This window comes from Euprymna scolopes, chromosome 5, assembly GCF_053919585.1.
Source record: "Euprymna scolopes isolate OS-2025 chromosome 5, ASM5391958v1, whole genome shotgun sequence".
NCBI lineage: Eukaryota > Metazoa > Mollusca > Cephalopoda > Sepiida > Sepiolidae > Euprymna > Euprymna scolopes.
Genome location: NC_136486.1, coordinates 24,818,849 through 24,838,599, shown reverse-complemented (window position 1 = coordinate 24,838,599; position 19,751 = coordinate 24,818,849). Strand labels below are relative to the sequence as shown.

The 19,751-nt window shown below is 30.5% G+C and overlaps 1 protein-coding gene across 1 annotated transcript in view; it reads left to right on the top strand.

Moving 5' to 3' along the window:
* The window catches only part of LOC145276741 (autophagy-related protein 101-like), a 225,175-nt gene that overhangs the window by 99,503 nt on the left and 105,921 nt on the right, over positions 1–19,751 (top strand). The window lies entirely within an intron of this gene.

Sequence of the window (19,751 nt, the reverse complement as noted above, 5' to 3'; positions counted from 1 at the left end):
AAATTAGACAGCAGAGTGCTGGGAACGTTTATCTTTTTATTATTTTTTTTTAATTTGCACATCGAAATCAAGAGGAATTTAAATGGCATTCAGTTATTTTTCATACCTATATTAACTGTTATCTCTTATTTGTACTGGTGGCATCAGTACAACAGTTTTATAGAACTAATGTGGGCGTATTGACAAAGAAGTAGTAACAACCAATGTGAGTCGCATGGACCCAGACAACATATCAAAATATACAACATATCAAAATATACAACATATACAAAATATACAACATATCAAAATATACAACATATCAAAATATACAACATATACAAAATATACAACATATCAAAATATACAACATATCAAAATATACAACATATACAAAATATACAACATATCAAAATATACAACATATCAAAATATACAACATATAAAAATATACAAAATATACATCAAAATATATAACATATACAAAATATACAACATATCAAAATATACAATATATACAAAATATAGAACATATACAAAATATACAACATATCAAAATATACAACATATACAAAATATACAACATATCAAAATATACAACATATACAAAATATACAACATATCAAAATATACAACATATACAAAATATACATCAAAATATACAACATATACAAAATATACAACATATCAAAATATATAACATATCAAAATATACAACATATCAAAATATACAACGTATCAAAATATACAACGTATCAAAATATATAACATATACAAAATATACATCAAAATATACAACATATACAAAATATACAAGATATCAAAATATACAACATATCAAAATATACAACATATGCAAAATATACAACATATAAAAATATACAACATATACAAAATATACAACATATACAAAATATACAACATATCAAAATATACAACATATCAAAATATACAACATATCCAAATATACAACATATACAAAATATACAACATATCAAAATATACAATATATACAAAATATACAACATATACAAAATATACAACATATACAAAATATACAACATATCAAAATATACAACATATACAAAATATAAAACATACAAAATATACAACATATCAAAATATACAACATATACAAAATATACAACATATACAAAATATACAACATATACAAAATATACATCAAAATATACAACATATCAAAATATACAACATATCAAAATATACAACATATCAAATATACAACATATACAAAATATAAAACATATACAAAATATACAACATATACAACATATCAAAATATACAACATATAGAAAATATACAACATATACAAAATATACAACATATACAAAGTATACAACATATACAAAATATACAACATATACAACATATCAAAATATACAACATATACAAAATATACAACATATACAACATATACAAAATATACAAAATATACAACATATACATCATATACAAAATATACAACATATCAAAATATACAATATATACAAAATATACAACACATACAAAATATACACCATATACAAAATATACAACATATACAAAATATACAACATATACAACATATCAAAATATACAACATATACAAAATATACAACATATACAAAATATACAACATATACAAAATATACAACATATATAACAGATACAACATATACAAAATATACAACATATCAAAATATACAATATATTCAAAATATACAACATATACAAAATATACAACATATACAAAATATACATCAAAATATACAACATATACAAAATATGCAACATATCAAAATATACAACATATCAAAATATGCAACATATCAAAATATACAACATATGCAAAATATACAACATATCAAAATATACAACATATGCAAAATATACAACATATCAAAATATACAACATATCAAAATATACAACATATAAAAAATATACAACATATCAAAATATACAACATATCAAAATATACAGCATATCAAAATATACAACATATAAAAAATATACAACATATCAAAATATACAACATATAAAAATATACAACATATCCAAATATACAACATATACAAAATATACAACATATCAAAATATACAATATATACAAAATATACAACATATACAAAATATACAACATATACAAAATATACAACATATCAAAATATACAACATATACAAAATATAAAACATATACAAAATATACAACATATCAAAATATACAACATATACAAAATATACAACATATACAAAATATACAACATATACAAAATATACATCAAAATATACAACATATCAAAATATACAACATATCAAAATATACAACATATCAAATATACAACATATACAAAATATAAAACATATACAAAATATACAACATATACAACATATCAAAATATACAACATATAGAAAATATATAACATATACAAAATATACAACATATACAAAATATACAATATATACAAAATATACAACATATACAACATATCAAAATATACAACATATACAAAATATACAACATATACAACATATACAAAATATACAAAATATACAACATATACAACATATACAAAATATACAACATATCAAAATATACAATATATGCAAAATATACAACATATACAACATATACAAAATATACAACATATCAAAATATACAATATATACAAAATATACAACACATACAAAATATACACCATATACAAAATATACAACATATACAAAATATACAACATATACAACATATCAAAATATACAACATATACAAAATATACAACATATACAAAATATACAACATATACAAAATATACAACATATATAACAGATACAACATATACAAAATATACAACATATCAAAATATACAATATATTCAAAATATACAACATATACAAAATATACAACATATACAAAATATACATCAAAATATACAACATATACAAAATATGCAACATATCAAAATATACAACATATCAAAATATGCAACATATCAAAATATACAACATATGCAAAATATACACCATATCAAAATATACAACATATGCAAAATATACAACATATCAAAATATACAACATATCAAAATATACAACATATAAAAAATATACAACATATCAAAATATACAACATATCAAAATATACAACATATCAAAATATACAACATATAAAAAATATACAACATATCAAAATATACAACATATCAAAATATACAACATATGCAAAATATACAACATATCAAAATATACAACATATCAAAATATACAACGTATACAAAATATACAACATATACAAAATATACAACATATACAAAATATACAACATATACAACATATCAAAATATACAACATATACAAAATATACAACATATACAAATATACAACATATCAAATATACAACATATCAAATATACAACATATCAAAATATACAACATATCAAAATATACAACATATACAAAATATACAACCTATACAAAATATACAACATATCAAAATAGACAACATATACAAAATATACAACATATACAAAATATACAATATATCAAAATATACAACATATCAAAATATACAACATATACAAAATATACAACATATACAAAATATACAACATATCAAAATATACAACGTATCAAAATATACAACATATCAAAATATACAATATATACAAAATATACAACATATCAAAATATAAACATATCAAAATATACAACATATACCATATATACAATATATATCATCACATACAAGACGATGCCAGGATTTTTTTCACAATGCTGCATCAAATGAACACTCAACATAGAGTACATGTTGGATCATGATAGTGAAACAGTCATGTTTTGGAAAATAGTCCATTGCAAATAATTCATTAATCACAAAGTCCCATTTAACTTAGATGTATTAATCACAAAGTCCCATTTTCTGATGCTTTTTTTTATATGGATCATTCCAGACAATGTGTTAAGCCACTTGATGTAAAGACCTAATAGGAACGAAAGATAATTATCAGAAAGAGAGGATATATCTATTGGCCTGTGTGTGTGTGTGTGTGTGTGTGTGTGTGTGTGTGCACGCGCGTGTTACATGCTGGTGAAAAAGTGAATGGTTTTTATAAACTGACTTCCAGACGAACCTACCTCTGGCCAGGTCTTTATTTATTTTATTTTCAAGGTCTTTCTTATCATTTACACCCATGTTTCCCTCGACCTTCACCTTGTCAACAGACCCTTCTTCCTCAACTGTTCTACATCTACTTACTTAAGGACTCTTATCCATTCTTTCAATGTGACCATACCAACAAAGTCTCCTGTTCCGCATACAACTACTTATACTGTCCAGATTTAATCTTCCTCAGCGATTATTAGATCACATATTGATTCCATCAGTGTCATATCATTTCTCCCCATGCAACACATATTCTCAACCCTAACTTTTCAAGTTTCATTTCCATAAATCATTCATTAAAATTTAATCGCTTTTACAATGTTAATTAAAATGTATAAATATATATTTTATTGCTTTTTGATGGGGTATCTTTTTTAACCCCTCAGAGAGAGGGACAATGTAGTGATTGAATTCTTTTCTTGCTGGAAACCAGGAGAATGATAATGATGATTTAAATTTTAAACGGCATACTTTACAATTTTTACTGTGGATCCACTTTCTTTTTGTTATCCCCGGAAGGAAAAAAAAAATGATCTTATCAATCCAGACATCACATAATTATCCCGCACTTATAAGTTTTAAACAGATTAAAAGATGCTGTGGATGGCAAATATGATGAAGTACTACTCACACAAGTGGCAGCACCTCTGTTTAGCCTGTCAAGTGACAGGATTGGAGAAGATAAAAGAAGAAAAGAAAAAAGGTTGTAGATGGATTCTTTGTATGCAAAAAACAAAACAAAAAAAACACTCGTCTGGCTACAAACACTATAAAAAATTCACCACATTGTCTATCTGTACCTAAATCTAAATGCAGGTTCCCTGCTTCTTTCCTAGAACTGCCCATCTGTGAAACTCTGTTGCTTATATATATATACAACCCCCCACCCCCCCCCAAAAAAAAACTGTGGAACTGTTTGGTTTTACCGAGAAAAATATTAACATTCTCTGATGAGTTGTTTGGTTTTTGTATGCCATTAAACGAAACATGTGTAAGACAAAAATATTATTAAAGGAAATATATAAACATATGCATTTTTTGGCTCTAGAAGGTAAAATTTATTATGTGTGTGTGTGTGTGTGTGTGTGTGTGTCTGTGTGAAGAGTAATCTCCTAAACTAATGAACAGATCATTATGAATTTTAGAATATATATTTTCAGCAAAACCGTGAGTAACATTAGTACATATATTTTTGTAAATATGCACCCACTAAATGTGAATTCACATTTATTATATATATATATATATATATATATATATATATATATATATATATATATATATATATATATATATATATAATAAATATGCATCCATTAAATGTGAATATATATATATATATATATATATATATATATATATATATATATATATATATATACCGTGGGAGCAAAATCAAGACTTCAAACGGTGTTGATGGCAACAAAAAGTGTATTTCATTTTACGTTACAATTGTTTCCATGTCCAGCCGAACAATTTCAAACATTATATCGTTTGAAAATTTTCCAAAACCAGCATTTCTTCAGACTTTATGAATAAACACACTTTTAACAATAGAGCATTTTTGAAGAGAAAGAAAAAAGGAAAACATGTGAGAAACATTTATCTTTGCAGTAGTTACGGAAAAGCCTATTTAAATATCAATATATCGCCTAATTTTCGTATCTTTATTTAAGAACAGAGTCATGAGAAGTTTTCACAGAAAACCCTAAGCCATTTAAATTTTTTTTTTATATATCCCATTCGTTAAGTTCTTAAATTAGATTTCGCCGTTTCTTTATTTTCTAATAATTCATTTTTTTATAAAAAGAGTTTTTTGATTTTTATTTCTATATTTTTAGTATGGCCATAACAACCTTGCAATAACGTTACGGTTAATTTTAGTTTCGTATTAGTGGCAAGTAATGTTTACAGATTATGGTTATTGTAGTACTTAGATTTAAGACCATTTTAGGTTTAAAGTTTAATTGAATATGAGAATAAATAAAAAGGCTGTATTATATATATAAATCCTTGTACAACATTTCGAGTGAGGTTTTCTAATGTATTTATTATTATTTAATGTTTTAAAATTTATTGTCATTCTACTTGAATGTTTTCATATCGTTTATAAAGACTATTATGAAGGGAGATAATCCACTTATGTTGTTAATTGCTACTAGTTAGTTCTGTTGGAAACTGGGTCCATTTTTATTTCCTATGACAGTTAAAGGGAGATAATTCAGACCGTTTAATGTTTTCGGTTCATTGATTACTTGAAGACGTCTATGATTTAATAATTTAATCAGACAGATCCAGAACGTGCTACGATGGCTTATTAAACTAATTAAGGATAAAAATTATGTTTTTAATCTTAAAAAAATTGGTTTTTACCCATTGGTTTAACCCACATTTGTTATTAATCACTTATGCTGCTCATGTCTTATAATTCGTGTGTTGTATTCTTGGGTATCTAAATAAAACATTATATATCCACAAATTATTATTCTGACAGCAAAACCACCCACTAGCTACAAATGTGTTACACTCCGACTATATATATAGTGAAAGAAAAATCAAGACTTCAAAAAGGGTGTTGATGGCAACAAAAATTCACTTAACGGGAAAAGCATGTTTCTCACATGCTATTTTTTCTTTTTTTCTTTCTCTTCAAAAAATGCTCTATTGTCAAAAGTGTGTTTATTCATAAAGTCTGAAGAAATGCTAGTTTTGGAAAATTTTCAAACGATATAATGCTTGAAATTGTTCGACTGGACATGGAAACAATTGTAACGTAAAATGAAATACACTTTTGTTGCCATCAACACCCTTTTTGAAGTCTTGATTTTGCTTTCACAGTATATAATTATGCTCAATTATGAAATATGATAATTTTGTAGCTTACTCCTTAAGTCAGCTCTTTTTGGCTTAAAACTCATTGGTATATGAAAACTTACTGAATTACACGAGCTCAGCATATTGCATATAAGTCTAAATATAAATATATATATATATATATATATATATATATATATATATATATGTATATATTCACATTTAATGGGCGCATATTTACAATACATATGGATATAAATCCATAAATTAAAATTTTTTTTTACGTATATATGTACCCATTAAATGTGAACATTTAATGGGTACATATATATGTAAAAAGAATTTTTTAATTTATGAATTATCATTATGAATTTTTGAAATATATATTCTCTGTAATCGGGCTAGTAACATGCATATTTAATTTTTTTGGAAACTTTACCATTGTGCGCATCCAAACTCATACCAGGCATTAAAAAGAAAACTTCTAAAATAAGTAAGATGCATAAAATTTAATGGAAAAAAGAATTGCTCTACATTAAATTTTTAGTTATATTTTTAGTTATATTAAGTGATACATTTTTAAAGGATCGGTACACACACAGAAGCATTAATATGCTTTGTAAAATCCTAAACTATTCAACTTATTATGATTTATGGAATGTATATTCTAGAGAACAGGGTAAGTAATGTAAACACATTTTTTTTTTACATATTTTACTCTTACACATCCTACTAAAACTGTACTATATTCTCACAAAAAGAAAACAACATAAAATTTGAAACTAACGATATATTTATTACTTATACCCATGCAGGAATGGGTAATCTACTAGTATATATAAAACGCATAATATTATTTTGTTTGGTTTAATGTCATTGTCTTGTCTGATAATATTGTCATTTGAATATGTTGCTATTTTCACTTACTGAATTTTTGTATAACCATATCTATCTGATTCTTTTCAATGCACCATATTTGATTTAATCTCTGACGTAAAGTATTTCAACTAAAAAAAAAAGAAAGACTGGAATAAAAGTTGGAATTGATGTAATCATTATGTTGTTTTGTCTCATTTTATTCTAACCAATCAACTGCAAAACATTTGTCACATGATCAAATTGTGCAAGAATTCAAAACAAACAGAAAGAAAATTTGGAAATGCAATTCAGTTAAACAAGTTTAAAGTTGATTTCACTGTCATTTCATGCCTGGAATGATCTGATTGCTCCAGCATTGATTTTCTTTTTTTTTATTTTATCCAGCCATGAGTTTATTTTAAGCTTTCTAAAATTCTTAAGCAAGTTCAGAAAAGTCATCAGATTAAAAATGTAAAACCAAAACTCTATTTAATTATAAGAAATTATTGAAAATGCTTAAAATTTGGTAGTTTTGAATTTTTTGAGATGAACGATTCTTGAATTGGAAGACATGTTTAATTTCAGAAGAATTCCCGATGGGTAGCTATTCTGTACAAGTCCTGGAAATGAAGAATTTTCAGTGGGTAGCTGTTTCTGTAGACTTTATAATTTTGCAGCCAAAGAAAAAAAGATCCTTCTTGTGTTGACACAAAAAAATTATCTGCTGGAATGCCAAAAGATTAAATTTTTATAAGGGATTCTGGTTTCTGATTGGTTGATAACAAAACGTGGTTCAATTTGATTCGTCAGTTCCTATCAACAGCATTTATAAATAGAATCTCCTAACTTTCAGGGCTTATACTCCCTATTATGAATGGTGGGAATGTGTCTCCTAGCGGTTTCGGCTGCAGGGAGACTGACTGCATAGAGTAATCATCAAGGATCCGCTCTTGATACTCAGCCCGACAGGTGCAGTGCCGGGAACCACCCTTTACCTGTCGGACTGAGATACATCGCTTGGGTATCACCTAGGAGGTCCACCCTCCCAGGTCTTGCCACCCGGCTTTCAAGTAGGGCAAGTTTATTGCTTGTCGCCTCAGGCGACCCGACCAGAGAACGCCGATGGAGATGTCTAGACAATTTTTGTTGAGGCAAGAGTGCCCCTCCTTTAGGGGAGCTTACCTATTTCCCACTTTCTTGACCTTGTGTCACACATTGCTCTGGCGGGGAGCGATCAAATATCTACCCCCCATTATGTATAAAAATTATTGCCACAACGATATTTGTATTATTTGGATTACACACGATAAACATATAATTTAATAGCATTATGTCTCATCGGCAAACTTGTTGTTTTCTAAAAACTTACAGTTGGTTAATGAATATAATTAAAGTTTTAGCCATAAATGATTTAGAAATAATATACAGCGTTTTGCTTGATAATTTTATTGACTTACAGTTTTTTTTGTAAATTTACTTTCAACTATTATAAGGAAGTGCTCGCCTCGTTGCAACCGGTGTTTTCTTCTTGCCAGACTCCTCCATAAGGAAAGGCTCAGGAATCCTTGTTCATGACAGGCAATAAAGCATACGCTCACTGTCCTGGTTGGCAGGATTCGAAAAGGAAGATTTTTGCACTGGATTCCATGACGTCATTCCAAAGAATTTAGCAAAATTAATGGCAGTTTTGCACGAATATCGAAGGGAACAAAAACAAACTCAATAAAGATACAAAACACAGCAAATATAAAATATGAATCAAATAAAAATATAACAAACATATACATAGAGATACACAATGGTTGGTACAAAAAAATTCAAACAAAAACTGAAAAGCAAAAAAAGAAGAAAGAAAAAAGGGGGGGGGTCGTGTTATCTATTTTAAAATTTTAAAAGAAATTTAAAACTACATCTCATTACAAAACAGACAACATGACACGCATGATTTAACATTATGTCTCATCAGTAACTCGTTTTCGTAAATTTAAGTTTATAAGAATTTACAATTGGTTAATGGATCCGATTAAAATTTTAGTCATGAATAATTTAGAAATAATATCCCTTGCATTTTGCTTGATATATTTCATCGACTTAAAAATTCTTTTGTAAATTTACTTTCAACTAGAACCAAAAATACGAAATATCAAAAGTGCAGAGTTAACCCCTTCTTATCCTTTGCCAAATATGGGGACTTATACACCTGAAGAAGATCAGAGGTTACATCGACTGAAACGTTGTGCAGAAAACACTCAAGATGAAAACAGTTGTCCGATTAATGCAAATAATACAAAGAAAATGTGGATTTTGGAGTTTTGATGATTTTGCCTCACATAACATATAAAATCATTTTTGCCTCATGTAACGTATAAAATCATTTTTGCTTCATGTAACATATAAAATCATTTTTGCCTCATGTAACATATAAAATAATTTTTGCCTCATGTAACGTATAAAATCATTTTTGCCTCATGTAACATATAAAATAATTTTTGCCTCATGTAACATATAAAATCATTTTTGCCTCATGTAACGTATAAAATCATTTTTGCCTCATGTAACGTATAAAATCATTTTTGCCTCACATAAAATATAAAATCATTTTTGCCTCACATAAAATATAAAATCATTTTTCCTCATGTAAAGTATAAAATCATTTTTCCTCATGTAACGTATAAAATCATTTTTGCCTCACATAAAATATAAAATCATTTTTGCCTCATGTAACGTATAAAATCATTTTTCCTCATGTAACGTATAAAATCATTTTTGCCTCACATAAAATATAAAATCATTTTTGCCTCATGTAAAGTATAAAATCATTTTTGCCTCATGTAACATATAAAATCATTTTTGCCTCATGTAACATATAAAATCATTTTTGTCTCATGTAATGTATAAATTATTTTTATCTCATGTAACGTATAAAATCATTTTTGCGTCACTTAACGTATAAAATCATTTTTGTCTCATGTAACGTATAAAATCATTTTTGTCTCATGTAACGTATAAAATCATTTTTGATTAATGTAACATATAAAATCATGCTGTGTGTCCAACATAGTGTGGGGTCTTCTTTAATTCATACAGGTTATCAATCATCCAATTTTTCAACAGAACCGGGTGTCCGGCTTTCTGTAGTTGCGGCGGTGATGTGTCAAAACAGGGAAACGAGAAACACAGAAACTTTCTTGTTAGCTTTCTTCATAACATAAAAGAAAATAAACAATGTTCTATGACGAGCATGTGCGGAAGTACGTCTCATTCTGATACCCCAAAATATTTTTTTTTCACTTTCCAATTCCAATTAATCAAAAGCAACAATGAAAAAAGCAAAAAGAGTGCAGATCAACCGAGACAAGGGTCAATTATGTCTTTTTATTTCAATTTTAGTGCAAAATTAAATGAACGAGAGAATATCAATTGGTTTATATCTGAGATGTGATAGCTTGTCCGGGGGGTGGGTGGTACGAGTAAAACTGCAGCACTCCTTTTATTTTATTTTTTTTTTACCAATAATGAATTGGTTTTTGCTTGTTGACAGTTAAATATTTTAAGCAATTCTAATTCAATCAGCCTCTCATTTCGAAACATAATAAAAATGACTGCACTGGCGCCAAACCACAACAACTAAGAGATGGTGTCCGTGTCAAAAATGTGGCAAGCAAAGAAGACATTGAATGAATGAATGAGAGAAAGGGTGCGGGACTGTGATAAGAAAACGAATAAAAAAGACAGTTGATAACTTATTGCCGTTGAATCCAATTCCAACTTCTTATTTCAAAGTCTTCCAATAATTGATCTTGAAATCGCAATGTGTGCTGGTAAAATAATTACCTTAAAAATTCATCAAATTCAATAAAAACCTGTACTAATTTGTAATGATCGATTTTCGTCACGTAAAAAAAAAACAAAAAAAAACGTAAAATCAAATTAGAATCAAATAAACTTCTGCCCTCAGAAAATTTTCTGTGGGCGTAAAATTTCGTGTCCAGCTTAAAATGACCTCAAACAAATTGGAGACTCGCGTAGTGTAACGAACAACGATATTTAAAATGAATTACGAGTTTTTTTTTTCAATCGCTTCACCACATGCATTCACAACGTGTGCATTTTTGTTGTATTTGATTTGGCAAGTTTTGTATTCTGTTTGTTTTTCACCACAGTTAACAAACATCCCTACATATAATAAAATCATCTCACTTTTTGCTCTATAAATTATGCAATTATAGAACACTATTCAGCCGCCCGGCGTTGCCCGTTCATTAAAATACGCATAAATATTATATTTTAATTCATACAGAAACTGAGACATGTGCATGCAAGTATTATGTTTTTTTTCTAAGCAGCTTGCTTCTTGTAAAAAAAAAAAAAAAAAACTCTAGCTGAGATCGAAACAAAAACCTGAAGACACTCAAGTACGATAAACATTAGGTCAGCTTGACTTGATCTTTAAAAAGAGTTTTCAAACCTACTTATACTTAGTATAAAGAATCTGTCATTTGAATGATTCACGCATGCGTATTCGTGAAACAGTTAACAAACAGATAAAAATCCAATGACCCGCTCCCCACTTACCAATTTTTAAATTTTGACCCCTTAGAAGACCCTTTTTCGGATGAAAACCGACTAAAAAGTTTTCCACATGTCTGAGCACCCTATATACCAAGGTTGAGAAGTGTCCTCACACACACACACGTTCTCATGTTCATAGATATACAGATAACTGAAGACTTCCTGAACACACATCTTTTCTGCTCAACACAAGCATCACCTCAAACAGCATGTTTAAGGAAAATTTAAAGATTTAAGGAGATAAATTGTAGAAGTTGTCACACACACACACACACACACACACACACACACCATACTTCAAGTGATATATATATGCCTTTTATGAGATCATGTCAGCATGTAAAAAAACGGATATTTATTATTAAGTACTCACTAGGAGTTCTCACACAGACTAACATCAGAGATTACTCACTGATAATAACCGATGGTGTTCCCTGGAGTCTGAGAAACAACAAGTCTTCCCAGATTCTTAGTAAGCTCCATCTCTTTCGATAACCTTTTCAAATGCTTCTGCATTACCGCAACAGCCGTTTGCCATTGATTTCTCTCTGGCAGCAACTATTGGTCTTCATTGGGATTTGAGTGGCATTAAAGTCTCACAAGATTCCAGTCCTCTTTACAATTTTCCAGTGGAGGTCTGGTTAGTGCTTTGTCTCCTTGGCCTTTCAATCCTCCTTGACCCTTGATGTCTATTTAGTATTGTTCCAATCGATACTGACACTCTAATTTTTTTAACCTAGTTAAGTTACAATTTTACAATTTTAGTTTTCTTGGTTTCGTGTGAGATTCCTCTATCTTTTCGTTTTACTTCTAGTGCAGGTCAGTTAGCGTTTGTAGCTCATGTGGGTTAGTTTCCACATTTAACTGTTTTCCTTAAGATTTCAGCTGCCTTCAGCATTACCGTCTGTTATATTGTCTCAGTCTTCCCCTTGATTCTAATTTCTATTATTATTATTATTATTATTATTATTATTATTATTATTATTATTATTATTATTATTATTTATTTATTTATCATTCAAACACTACCATGTCAGTTTTTGTAATTTAGAACTACTTTAAAGCTTCACCGCTCACTCATTTTTCGACCAAATTTCAAACAATTATTACAGTTTATAGATCACATTCTCAGCTATATCGTGAAATTTTTTTTTTTTCAATTTTCGTTCAGTAAAATAAAAGTTATGGTGAACTTGGTATTCAAAATTGTAAAAATTCGTAAGGAGATGAGCAACGTTTTTTATGACTAGTTTCCATAGCAATCACATCACTTCAGTGGCTACTGTTGCTATCAATTCACTGCTCTCGCAAAAAGAGAAGTAAAAAGTGAAACAGAGAGAATAAAAGAATGAATGGGATATAATTGGGGGGGATTTCATTGAAAGCAGACGAGTGCCGTTACTTGTTATTACATATGTGCATGCTATGTTTATAGGGGCAAAAAAAAAATAAAACTGAAATTATACAAAAAACAAGTGGATTTACTGGAAGCCTAGAAAAATCATTGATCCCAATAGAAAAATGCGAGCATGAAAAGTAATATGGTTAAGCTTAAACATGGAAAAGTAAAGGATTAGTTGTCAAAATTGGAAAAGAAAAGGACAAGATATTCTAGTAAATAATATAATAAATTTATAACTTAAAATATTGAAGCATTAAGAATTAAAAAAAAAAATTAATTTAACATTATATAATCAATTCTTAATGCTGCAATATTTTAAGTTATAAACTTATTATATTTTTTACTAGAATATCTTGTCCTTTTCTTTTCCAGTTTTAACAACTAGTCCTTTACTTTTCCGTGTTTAAGCTTAACCATATTACTTTTCATGCTCGCATTTTTCTGTTGTAATTATTAATATTTTATTATTATTATTATTATTATTATTATTATTATTATTATTATTATTCCATTAACTTCACAGTCTTGTGATGTTTTACGCCATTTTTTTCCTCAAGAGCAGGCTTTACACGAAAGCTAGTGAGGATAGTCAAAGAGTCAATAAGATGGAAAGCAACTGACGTAGGGTGTTTGCTGGGCAAAGGAAAACTAACATTTAGAGTTCGGTGATGTTGTGTTTGATTCTCAAGGAGTTTAGCTGTTTCATAAGATTATCAGGAATTGAGCCAAGCACACCTATGACTATTGGAAGTTTTCTCATTCCACAACCTAGTAATCTCTTAGTTATTATTATTTTTATTTTTTTACACAGAAGTCACCACTTATCAAGGCCCAGAGGCCACCTGAGGATAAGGGTTAATGAGTGTACTGTAGTCAATGGGACAATATCGTAGTAATCGTTAGTAGTGTGAATTTGGTAAATTGGATTATTTAAGGGAAACGACTCATCAAGAATTTGTTCACATTTGACTTGACGACGACTATATTTTAGTCAGCTGGAAAGCAGACAAATGGAACAGAGTTCCACAGATGTGCAGTTCTAAGAAAGAAGCTTTATTCATGGAATCTACGCTTAGGTTAAGGCACATATAAAAAGTGGGGGAAATTATAGATAGCGGCTTCAGTTAGACGAGTGTTTTTCCATGGAAGTTTGACAAAGAGACTGATTGGAACTCCGGCGAGCACTTGCCATGAAAATAGCGATAAAACAGAAACAGGTTCGCAGCATCTCTTCTGTAGGAAAGAGGTTGCTGGGAAGAGAAACGTGTATCCCCCATTAGGCTATGAAGTCTATTTCGAACTCTGTCAACAGCTTCTGTCCAGATGTGGCAACTGTAATCCATCCTTGGACGTACTTGGCTCTTATACAGGTAGAGAATTGCATCAACAGTGAGATATCTACTGGAGTGGTAGAAGGATCCCAGCATTTCTCCAGCGACTTTAGCAACGGATTTTATGTATGTGTTCCATTTCAGTTCAAGCATAAAGATCAGATTCAGAAGCTGGTTAAAACATGGAGCCTGCCAATACCAAAGCCATTCATTTAAGTTTAGGACAGATGGGGATGACAGCATTGATGATGTAAGATAAAAGCTTGGTTTTAGATAGATTAAAATTAACCAGCCACCCTTTTCCCTAATGTGCCACTTGCTCAAGATCAAAGGATGGCTCCCTGAGGGACTTCAGCATTAATACTGTTAGTTTCTGATTTCTGCACTTCACTACTCTTATGAACCCATCAGAGAAAAATGATATAATAATAAAGACATTTCCAGTCATACCGTAGCTGGAGATCTTGTGGAGTAGACCTTTATGCAATGCGCTATCAAAGGCCTTTGATATATCAAGAGCAATTGTCCTAGAAAGGTAGCCTTTGTCGAGAGATTTGCTAATCTATGAGATATAACCATTAGCAAATCTGCTTTAGATCTAGCAGAACAGAAACCATATCGAATGTCACTAAGAAGATTATTTTCGTTGAGGTGGTTGACTACTTTATTTAAAGCAACTTACCTATGAAGCACACGAGACATTGGTCTATACTGAGAGGGAAATGACAATCAGCTAAATTTTTTAATACTAATGAGGTTTTTCAGGATGTTGGGAAGCAATTCTCCTTAAGACAACGCTTAAACAGCTTTGTAAGTATGGGAGCTAGTTCTGGTTGAAGCTTTTTCAGTACTATGATTTGAATGCCGTCGGGCCAGTTGCTTTATTGGAATCGAGGTTTTTGATTAGCTTGGCAACATCATGCACAGATATTTGTATGTTGCATAGTGTGTTTTCAGATACAGGAGGAAATATGAGTGTGGGAGTTGGTGGCCTTGGTCGCATAGGGTGACCGTGTATCTAACCCTAATCTGCAGAAGAGGTAAATAATGCGAAGCATCTATGTTTTGCTATTATTTACTTCTTTTCTTCTGCAGGAAGATGTGACATAAGGTCGGATGGTGAGGAGAGTTGAGCCAATGCTCCAGGAGGAGGAGTACTCTGGCTTATTAAAAATTGTTTGGGAAGTTCTATTAGTATTCCCTGATCAGGGCGCCTCATACAGCAAGCAATAAAATTACTCTACCTGAAAGATGGAATGCAACGCCTAGAAGGAGGAGCCTCCTAGAACTGCACAAGACCAAAGTCAGCCATACCTTTGCCATCAGGAAAAAAGCCATTTTAAGAAGACTCTGGTGGCTTTGTTGTTGAGGGGAAACCTTCAGCTGAGATGTTTTGGTATTCTTGCATAAGCTCCATGAGGAGATAACTCAGTCTAAAGCGCCGACATCCCCACCCCATCTTAAATAATAGCTTTCCTTCTTAAAAATCCAAACATGGCTAACTTTTGATCGGTATCATTACAGATTGTTTTTTTCGCTGTAAAAAACAAAAACAAACAAACAAAAAAACTACTTGATCAACTTAAGAGAATTTTTTTCAGAGAACTTCATTCCATAATGGATACGTACAATATAACTTGTTTCGATATTTTCATATTTTAATGTCTTGATTAAACTGTACAAGTACCAATATGTTAAATAAAAATTCTAATTTTAAAAAATGCATGTTTATTATAATGATTAAAAACTCATAACCAATTTTACAGAAAACAGAAACTTACTAAAAAGTCCATAGAGAAGGACACATATTTAAAAAAAACAAACTTTTTTACCCCAAACGAAGCATATTGCTCTTGGACTATTTGGGATGATGCCTAACAGGTGATTGTGGGGAGTTGAGTAGCAAGATGTCTGTTTACATTACATTTAAACTTCTGCAGGTTAGTAAAGGAAGCAAAAAACAGGAAGAGAGTTCCAAAGTCTAGCAGTTCGTGGGTAGAATCTATTATGGCAGAAGGTTTTCCAGTGTCTGGAGATCTCAACAGTGAAGGGGTGGGATTTGTCTGCTTGTTGGGTTAGCCAGGAGTATGTACATTGAGAGGGCACATGCTATGAGTTCATTTCATTAAATTAGTTGCAAAACAAGCACAGGGATGAAACATTGGACGATGGTTGGAGTTTGGCCAAGACTTATTAGAGTTGAGACTCTTTTTTGGACCCTGTTTAAGAGGGAAAGACTAGTGATGGATACACCAACCCAAATGCGGTAACAGTACTCCATGTGAATAGTGAATTTGTACAGATACAGGATACTCTCAAGTGTGAGTAATTTTCTAGCATGGTAGAGGGATCCCACCTTCCTTGCAGCAGTCTTGGCAATGTCCTCAATATATTTGTTCCAACTCATGTTGCTTGCAAATGTTAAGTTGAGGTGTTTGAACGATGAGCTCTCAGGTAGGTGGTTATTTGTCATGCCAATCGATGGTTGAAAATGCATTTTGTTATTGTTAAAGGAAAGAAGCTTAATCTTAGTAGCATTAAGTGTTATCATTGATTTACGGCCCCATTCAACTACAGACTGGAGATCGTTTTCTAAGCTTTCTGCTATTGTCTTGGATATGCGTACATTTGTTATTCTCTCGCGTTTATTATAAAGCATGGTGTCAGACAGTAAAAGTTTTCCTGCTTTTAGACAAACTTAAAGAAACAATAACATAAGTTTGCGTCTGCTTAATAAGCTTATGTCGAGGAATTGTGTTGGTATTATGAATATTTCTGTCTTTTTTTGTTGGTTTGCTGAGCAGCATAAAACTACAAATCGAAAAGATTCATAAAGAACGCAACATAAACATTCTTCCCGCATCGCGATGCATCAATTTGACGGCATCCATTTTCAGCAGGTGCAATTCTTATCTTAAACATGACATTTTTTTTATCGCTGCTCATTTCATTCATGATTATTTGTTATTGTTTCTTGCACAAATGTTAAATACAAGACAGAAATGCTGCAACATAACTTAGAAATTACAATGACAAATCTGATTTGAAAAAACTACGTTGAAAATATTAATTCCTAATTCCAAAATACAATTACCGATCCCATTCTAAATTCTTGGTTTCAATACAATTACTGATTCCATTCTAAATTCTTGGTTTCAATACAATTACTGATTCCATTCTAAATTCTTGGTTTCAATACAATTACTGATTCCATTCTAAATTCTTGGTTTCAATACAATTACTGATTCCATTCAAAATTCCTGCAAATAGTCTCCCTTTGCTAAACTTTCACGAAAAGCATTCGTCTAACTGAAGCCACTATCAATAATTTCCCCCAATCTTTATATGTGCCTTAACTTAAACATAGATTCCATGAACACAGCTTCTTTCTTAGAAGTGCACTTCGGTGGAACTCTGTTCCATTTGCCTGCTACATTTTTTTTAAAGGGAGTCACCATTTATCAAAGCCCAAAGGCCTCTCGAGGATAAGGGTTAATGAATGCCAGGTGACTGGTGAGACAACATTCTGATGATCGATAATGATAAAAACTAGCTAGAATTTGAATATTAAATCTGACGGCGTCTTAAGCACGATGATTAGAATACTGCAAAGGCCAGTTGCTTTGTTAACATTTCGGTTCTTGATAAATTTGGCAACATCCTGGACATGTGGATGTTGCTTAGAGTATCTTCAGCAGGTAGGCGGCCCTGATCGCAAAAAGTGGAGTTTGATACAAAATCAAAATCGCTGTAGTCTCTCACGGGTCCATCCTGGGCCCAACTCTCTTCCTGTTCTATACCAATAATCTACCAAATCACATCCTTACATCATTCATCGATATTTATGTTGATGACACTACCATCTATGGCAACACATCAAAGGCCGTAAATGATCAAGTTCTCTCTGATTCTTTCTCCTCTGATCTTGAGCACATGGTACAATGGGGAAAGAGGTGGCTGGTTAATTTTAATGCATCTAAAACCAAGCTTCTATCTTATATCATCAATGCTCTGATCCCCATCTGGCATCAATTGAAATGAATAGCTCTCTTGGAGAGGCTCCATGTTTTGATAAGCTTCTGGGCCTGACCTTTACTCCTGATCTGAAATGGAACGCATACATCAAATCCGTTGCCAAAGTCAATGGAAAAATAGTGAGATCCTTCTACCGCTCCAGTAGATATCTCACTGTTGATGCAGTTCTCTACCTGTATAAGAGCCAAGTACGTCCAAGGATGGAATACTGTTGCCACATCTGGACAGAAGCAGTTAGAAGCAGCTTATCCTGCATTACAGAGTACAAAATAGACTTCGTAGCCTAATGGGGGATACACTTTTTTCTTCCCAGCAACCTCTTCCCTACAGAAGAGATGCTGCGAGCCTGTCTCTGTTTTATCGCTATTTTCATGGCAAGTGCTCGTCTGAGCTCCAATCAGTCCCCCTTTGTCAAACTTCCATGGAAAAACACTCGACTAACTGAAGCCACTATCTATAATTTCCCCCACTTTTTATATGTGCCTTAACCTAAGTGTAGATTCCATGAATAAAGCTTCTTTCTTAGAACTGCACATCTGTGGAAGTTTGTTCCATTTGTTTGCTTTCCAGCTAACTACAATATAGTCATCTTCAAGTCAAATG